The following is an 8,097-nucleotide window of genomic DNA, read 5'->3' as shown; positions in this document are numbered from 1 at the left end:
AGAGAGAGAGAGAGAGAGAGAGAGAGAGAAAGCAAACCACCAGGTCCAGGACTTGAACCATAGTCAGCCAAGTGGGAATCCAACACCTTTAATCATCATGCCACCTGCCAACCCCTAAGCACTTTAATGCTATAAATTTTCCTTTAAGTACTGCTTTAACTGCTAACTGCCTCCCACACCTTGTGATATATTGTTTCTCATTTGTATTTAGTTCAAAATACTTTCTAATTCCCTTTTTTTTCTCTTCTTTGATCCATGGGCTATTTAGCAATGTATAAATTAGTTTCCAAATATTTGGGGATCTTTCAGATAGCTTTCTGTTTCTAGTTTATCCACTATGGTCAGAGTTCTTTTGACTCCTTTTCAGTTTTTTTTTTTTTTTATGACGCAGAATATTATTTTATCTGTAAATGTTCTGATGTACTTGGAAAAAATACGTTATTCTGTCGTCAGAGTATTTTGTCAATGTTAATTATATCAAGTTGGTTTAGTATTGCTCATCTTCTATCTTTGATATTCCACCTACTCATTCTGTTTATCCTTGTGAGGATATAAAAATGACCAACTTTGGGCCCGCAGGTGGCATGGTGGGTCAGGTGCTGGATTCCCATGCAAATGACTACGGTTCAAACCCTGGACCCGGCAGCTTGAAAATCACAGCAAACAAATAAATAAATGTATGTTTGAAAAACAAACCAAAACAAAAGTCACCAACTATAACAACTTTTTCTATTTTTCCTTTTAATGTTATCTTTTTTTCATTTCCTATACACTTTGAGATTATTATGTGTAAAAATGTTAGGACTGATCAATTGATCCTATTATCATTGTTGATATTTGATTTGCTTCATGTTACCAAAAGAAGTTTATTAACTTGGTTACTGGGCATTTTTGACCCACCTGAGGTCCTTTATAGTTTCCTTATTTCTGGCATTACAAGATATTCCAAAATCTGCTTTGTTTCCTCTTTCAAAATTGGAATTAGCCATGTCTCCCAGGAGCCTGGGTTATTTTTGTTGGAAAATGTTATTTAGAAACTGTGGTCTGTATGCTAGAGTTGCTTATTGCTCTTCCATGATTGCCATATTTCCTATACATTTTCAGTGGACAGAACCTGGAAATGTATATTTTTTAAAAAGAAAAAGAAGGGCCAGCAGCTGGCGTGAAGGTGAAGGCACTGGATCCCATCTGGCTGACTCTATGGCTTGAGTCCTTGAACATCACGCTAGGCATGTGTGTGTGTGCCCAAAATCCTGAACGGAGACTGGAGGAGAAGAGACTGGCATGACCTTCCCCCTGGGAGGTAATTCCTCACTTTCTTTCTCTGTCTCTCTCTGGTAAATGTACATGTCCTATAGCAAAAGTTTACTTACAAAAGAAAGAAAGAAGGAAGGAAGAAACGAAGAAAGAAGAAAGAAAGAAAGAAAGAAAGAAAGAAAGAAAGAAAGAAAGAAAGAAGAGAAGAGAAAAGAAAAGAAAAGAAAAGAAAAGAAAAGAAAAGAAAAGAGAAAATCTGAGTTTATAGTGATGTTTCCAATTCCGAGGAGCTGCAGGGCTGGGGAAAGAAAGGGAATCACATTGTGACAAGACCATGCTGAAGATACTTTCTCTCTTCTTTTCACTTTTTCTTCTACATTTATTTAAAAAAACATTTTTTTTTTTTTGGAGAGGTTTTTGGTATAGGGCGTGTGCACTTGCCAGAAAGACAGAGAGAGACAGAGAGACAGAAAGTGAGAAATCACCCCCTGGGGGGATGGCCATGCCGCAATCCCTTCTCCTCCATTCTCCTCTCAGGATCTTGGACATGCACGCACACGCGCCCGGCGTTAGTTTAAGTCACTGGGTTCGGGACTCAAACTGCAGTCTACTACATGGGAGTCCAGCAACATAGCCATTATGCCAGCTGCTGGTCCCCACCTATTTCTTTCTTCTGGTAACATACTGTGTCCCTCTGAACACAGCGAGCACACCACCAGTCCGAGTTGGGTGCAGGCATAGCACATCATCAGATAGGCTTGTGCCCCAGAATACACCAAAGTCCTTCCATGGGATTTTTCTTTTTTTTCTTTTTTTTTTTTAAATTAAACAAAATGTTTAATGTAGTTCAAACAGTGTCTGGCTCATTTTAGCTCCTTCACTGCCAAGCCTAGAGGCAGGGACTGCTTCAGTTTCTCTTCGTGATGAACAAGGAGTAAATGTATCTGTTGCATGGAACTTTAAATTTCATATTATCCTTATTTTTCTTGATCTTGACAGATTTGGCATCCTTTTACCAGGCTGTTAGAAGAAAATCTTTGATTTCCTCAATTTTCCGAAGCATGGTGGGGAGCACAGGAAGAAGGTGCTGAATGGCACAGCCAGCAGCCAGGATGAAGAGGTTCGTGGGATTTTCCTATCTCGAGCTATCTAGGAAGAGTTATTTTTTCCTTCTGTTTAGAAATACAAAGGAGAGGGACCAGCAGGTGGCATGGTAGTGAAGGTGCTGGACTCTCACGTGGCCAACTCTGGTTTGAGTCCTGAACCTGGTGGCTTGCTTTCTCACTTTCTCTCTTTCTTTTTTCTCTAGTGAGCACACATGCCCTATAGCTAATTGAAAAATAATAATAATGATAAGTAAAGTTAAATAAAATAATTCTTTTTTAAAAAAAAGAAAAGAAAGAAATACAAAGGAGAGAGCTGGTCTCATGGCCTGGTGGTTAAGGGAGCCAGATCCCAAATGGCGGACCATGTGGTTTAAGTTCTGGACCTGGTGGCTTGAGAAACATACAGAATGTGTGTGTGTGTGCCCCAAATCATGATAGGGTAGAGAAATTGAGGAGAAGGGATTGCAGTATGGCCACATTCCATTGGGTGTGCTTTTTTCTCTCTCCCTCTCCCTGTCTCTGCAGTGTGCACCTACCCTGTGGCAAATTAAAAAGAAATAAAAACATGAAGGGTAGAAACCCAGAGTTTCCCGAAGCTCCCAGCTGTCATATTTCTTTTTCTTCTCTTTTCTTTCTTTCTTTTCTTTTCTTTCTTTCTTTCTTTCTTTTTTTTTTTTTTTGAGAGATTTTTGCTATAGGGCATGTGCACTCGCCAGAGAGACAGAAAACGAGAAATCATCCTCCCAGGGGGAATGGCCACGCTGCAATCCCTTCTCCTCCATTCTCTTCTCAGGATCTTGGGCATGCATGCACATGTGCCTGGTGTGCGTGCCCTGTGTGAGTTTTAAGCCGCTGGGTACAGGGCTCAAACCGTGGTTGATTTCATGGGGGTCCAGAGATGTAACCATTACGCCATCTGCTGGTCCCCCAGCTTCCCTATTTCTAGCCTCGTTGAGGCATTTGGCCTGGGAGAATGGAGGTGACGGTAGAGAGAAGCAGGGACAAGAGGCAGGTCTGAAGGTGTCTGAGTCTATTCTCAATGCTAGCTACCACCACGTGCTTTCTGTGATTTGATTGTGTGAGCCCCAAATAGTGCCCTTTTGTATTAGCCAGTTAGATTTGGGTTTCTGTCACTTGTTACCTTAAAGGGGTCTTGATTAATCAGTTGTTATTCCGCAAAACAAAATTTTCTTTGATGATCCATTGTTCAAGTTTCTCAATATGACTTTATTTCAGAAGCAATGGCTGCATCCTCTATGGCTAACCTAAAAGTTACTGTGATCTTCCCACCCACGAAGCCGGCCTGGGTTAAAGTGAGCACATCCTGCCCGGTCTGTGTACCGAGCCTGGCCCCTGCGCTGGCACACCTGCCATCTCTGCTTGGAGGACTCCCAGGCAGCTCAAACACAACACATTCAAAACCCAACTTCGTTTCCCCTCCTAAACCTGCTCCTCCTTTTGTCTTCTCTGTCCCACGAAACTGTCCTCTTCTCCTCCTCGGTTCTAAGTGACAAGTGTAGGAGACGGCCTTCCTGGTACCCTTCCACTCTGCGCCATCTAGCCCATGGGCGAGTCCTGTGTCTTCCTTGCATGTATCGGGAGCCCTCACTCCTCTCCCCACCTGCGGTTCCTGTCACGTTCTGCTCGGACAACTGCAGTAGCCTCTCAACGGCCTCCCACCTCCCACTGTTTACACCTCTCCAGTCCTTTCTCCTCACAGAAGCCCAAATGAGCCTTTAATGACACAAGTCAGGGCCTGTCATTTTCTTGCCTAAAACCCTTGTTGCCTTCTCATGGCATGGAGTGCGAAATGCAAAGGTCTGCAGTGGCCCGGGAGGCACCACGAGTCTGACTGCCTCTGCTCCCTTCTCACTCCAGCCCTGATCACTGTCCTGGCTCCTGCTGTGCTCCAGTGCCTCTGGTCTTTCTAGGCCTTGTTTCTGCCTTAGGGTCTTACCAATGGCCATTCCTTGTCCTGGAGCATCTTCCCCACATGTTAGGGGGGACTGGCTGCCCGGCCTCCGAGGCTCAGCCACACAGCCCCTCCTCAGAGATGCCTTTGAATGGAGCCTCTCCTCATCACCCCCTGTGGATCTTTCTTACTGTACTTACTACTGTCTGAAATGGTCATGTTTTGGGATGACGTCTTCTCCCAGCACTGGGGCATGAGCTCCTACTGCCGAGCCAGCAGGGACCCACCAAGCACCTAGTAATGGGTGGAAGGGTCACGGGGGCAGCATACACTCTGGAGCTGAGTTGAGAACACGTGCCCCGTGGTTGCTGGTCTACTTTGCAGAGGAGATCCAGAGCCTGGGGTTTCAAAAATGCTTTGCTGTCTTTCCAAGCTCTCGTCCCTGAGCGTGTGGGCTGCCTCATCTCAGGTGGCTTAAGGATTAGTTGCAAAGTGACACTCACACTCGAGGCCAGTGAGAAACCACAGCACAGGAGTGTGGGAGTGGTGGCTTGCAGACACTGGCATTTGTCAGCATCGCCTGGGGACCTTATTGCAATGCAGATTCCTTTACATTAAAAAAAAATCACTTATGTTTTTCCTCCATATGAGAGACCACTGGAGAAAGAAAGAGGGTGACAGCACCATCGTGATGGCGGTCCTAGGGCTAGACTGTGGGGAAACAGAAGGACTGGGGGACCAACTCACCCAGGTTTGCTTGGGGCAGACCCAGTTTTAGCACTGACAGTCTCATGCCCCAGCCATCCCTGTCCCCGGGTGACCAGGGCTTGGTCCCCTCCAACCAAAGGGGTTCTGAGAGGTAAGGTAGAGGAAGAAGCAGCTAGGAATGGCGTCTTCAGGAGCTGAGGTAGAAAGGCCCTGTCCCAGGCTCTGGTTGTGGGTGTCCCTTGGTGCTGCCTTTGTGGCCATCTGGGGTCCTTGGCCTACCAGCCTGGACAGAAGGGAAGGGGAAGCATTATTTCTCAAACGCTAGCAGGGAGCCTCCCCTTGCTCGAGTTCTCTGACATCTCAGTCATTTCTCAGCAGATCTTTCATTGTTCTCATTTGATAGATAGGATCTGGAACTCAGCAAGGCCACGGAGTTGCACAAACTCAGACATCTGCAAAACAGAGATGGGAGCGGTAAAGTTCTCCCGACTCAGAAGCCTAGGCCCTTTCTAAGTGTTTTTCTGGGGATAGTCAGAGGTGTGGCTGGGACCTCAGCTTGACAAATGTCCCTCAGCCCAGGGCATAGAGCTCTGCTGAGATCTTTTTCTTGTAATTCTTTTTCTTTTTTTTATAGTACATTTAATCACATATATCTTTACAGCATATAACATTTTTTCTAGCACGATTACCATGCATATAAGTCAAGACAACGTCAGCATCAGCAAATAGCTTTTCATTTTTTTCAGATTTTTATTATTTATTTATTTATTTATTATCATCAACAGGTAATAAACCATTTCTATGTCCCACAAATGTCATGCCTCTCTTTTTTCCTCCTAATTTTCTTCTCTATACTCCTCCCCAATTCCACACTGTCTTCAGCGTCCATAACTAAACTTTGCTGAGATCTAAGGAAGTCCCCTGCAACCAGACAGTGAACTATAATGTACCAAAGGAGAGTTCTTTGGGCCAAGGCTGAGGTGCGGCCTGGCTGTGCAGACAGCATTCTACCACAAGGAGGCACTGTGGCTCTGCCTTAGAGGCTCTCTGGCCCAGCGTTTCATCTGCAGCCTGCAGGACAACCTGGGCCTACTTGTAGCTTTCTGCCTTTCCTAGACTTCCTTAGGCCAAGAACAACCAGGTGAGGAGGGCAGGAGGTGTGGAAAGGGGACAGTTTGGGCAGTGCAGAGTCCTGGCCATGATGGTGACCTGCCAACTGCCAAGAGTGGGGCAAGGACTTCCTCCTGAGATTATTGGACTTCGACACTGGCTGAGATGTCTCCCGGAGGGTGCGGACCACACTGGGAGCTCGGAGAGTTGCTCCTGAATAGAGGGCGGGTGGGAGGGGTGTGGGCAGAGAAGAGGTACTCTCCCCTCCTCAGACTGTTCTGGCCAGGAGGCAGAGGAGAGTCAGAAGCTGAGAAGAGCAGGAAGAGTGGGTAGGTCATCTGCCTGCCTGCCCCCTGCTGACCATGGGAGGTCTGCTGTGAGGGCCACATGAAGGTCCCCACTGTAGCCACTGTATGTTTGACACTGGAGCAGCCTGGTGCTCCTGACAGAAGAGCAGCAAGGACAGTAAAAGGCAATTCATGGGGAACATGCTGAGGGCATCGCCTTCAGGACAGAAAACCTTCCCTGTGGGCCTGCTTGCCTTAGTGTCAGGGCATTTGTGAGGGACAGAAATCTAGAGTTTTTTTTTTTTTTTTTTTAATAGAGATTTTTGCTATAGGCCATGTGTTCTCACCGGAGGGACAGAGAGACAGAAAGCGAGAAATCACCTTCCAGCGGGTCACCTTCCAGCAGGGACGTCCACGCTGCAATCCCTCCTTCTCCATTCTCCTCTCGGGATTTTGGGCATAGATGCACATGCGGCCAGCATGAGTTTTAAGCCACTGGGTCTAGGACTTGAACTGTGGTCGACCACATGGGAGTCCAGTGACATAGCCATTATGCCATCTGCTGGTCCCCAAATCTGTACTTTTTATGAAGCCATTCCCAGTATGATCTCTTAGCTTGGAAGTCGCTGAGATCAGTTACATAGCTTTTGTCTTCACTTGTGTTTTCATGGTCTACACTCTCATCCACTTCTGAGATGTTTTCATGAGCAATGGGATTAAGGCTGGTGTGGGTATGTGAGTGTGGTGCCCAGAGAGGACGGCTGGCCTCTGACTCCAGCCCTGGCCCCGGCCCACCCCCATTTCTCCCGTCGGCCGCTGTGCATGCAGGACAGGCAGGCTGAGAGGGGCTGGCCTCTGGAAGTGGACCTGGGGAGCTGACTCGTCTGTGGTGACCAGGGACAGAGATGGGGTGGATGGTAGTCACGGTTTGGAAGATCTTAGTTGGTCTAGAGTGCAGGTGTTCCAGGGCATGGAGGTGAGTGTGGGGACCTGGGTGAGCTTAGAAGAGAGCCTGTGATGTGGGGGTCCTGCCCCTCAGGCTGCAAGAACCCAGGACCTGGAGCCTGAAAGCTGGGCAGGCTGTAAAATGAGAACTCTGAACAGAGGCCATGGTGGCCCTGCTGGGAGGGCCCTGAGACGAGGAGAGCCCGGTTGCCCAGGACAGGTCCTGCTCAGGGTCTCCTTGTTGTGTCTCAGAAAATGGCACCAAAGCAGCTGGAGGTCCTGTTGGTAACGAGTCTGAGTCTTCAGGAAACAGAGTCACTGCGTAGACACAGCAGGCCCTGGGCCACTGCAGGGTCCTTATGACTGCCAGGGTCCTGGGTTCTCACCCCTCACACTGTCTGCCCAGACAGTGGGAATGGCCCTGTAACACTGTTCATAAGGGGACCCTTGGTCTTGGGGACACCCTATTCTGAGCGCTGGGGAGGGGACACGGCTCTGATGGGAGGCAGAAGCATTGCCTTCAAGCTGTCACCACTCATGTGACCTCAGACAGCATTTTTTGCTCTTTCTTGGGCATCATAAAATGGGTGGTCTTGTTCCAGCCAACAGTCCTGAAGACTAATGAGGGAACAGAGGAGAAGCTGCTTTGGGAAAAGGAGGGTGACTCATTCAGGGGCCAGATGTCCTGCTGTGGTTCCTCCAAGGTAAGCGGAGCATGGGGGCTCCTGGGCTGTTTCTCCCCCTGGCGCCAGCAGAGGGCAGCATCGCACCT

General features: G+C 47.6%; 1 pseudogene; it reads right to left on the bottom strand.

The window, feature by feature from the left end:
* Positions 1–2,120: 2,120 nt before the first annotated feature.
* On the bottom strand, positions 2,121–2,371 carry LOC106736136 (60S ribosomal protein L38 pseudogene; annotated as a pseudogene).
* Positions 2,372–8,097: the final 5,726 nt, after the last annotated feature.

Source organism: Tupaia chinensis, unplaced genomic scaffold, assembly GCF_000334495.1.
Source record: "Tupaia chinensis unplaced genomic scaffold, TupChi_1.0 Scaffold000661_1, whole genome shotgun sequence".
NCBI classification, from domain to species: domain Eukaryota; kingdom Metazoa; phylum Chordata; class Mammalia; order Scandentia; family Tupaiidae; genus Tupaia; species Tupaia belangeri.
The sequence above is the reverse complement of the archived record's forward strand: the minus strand, read 5'-3'. Positions and strand labels throughout refer to the sequence as shown.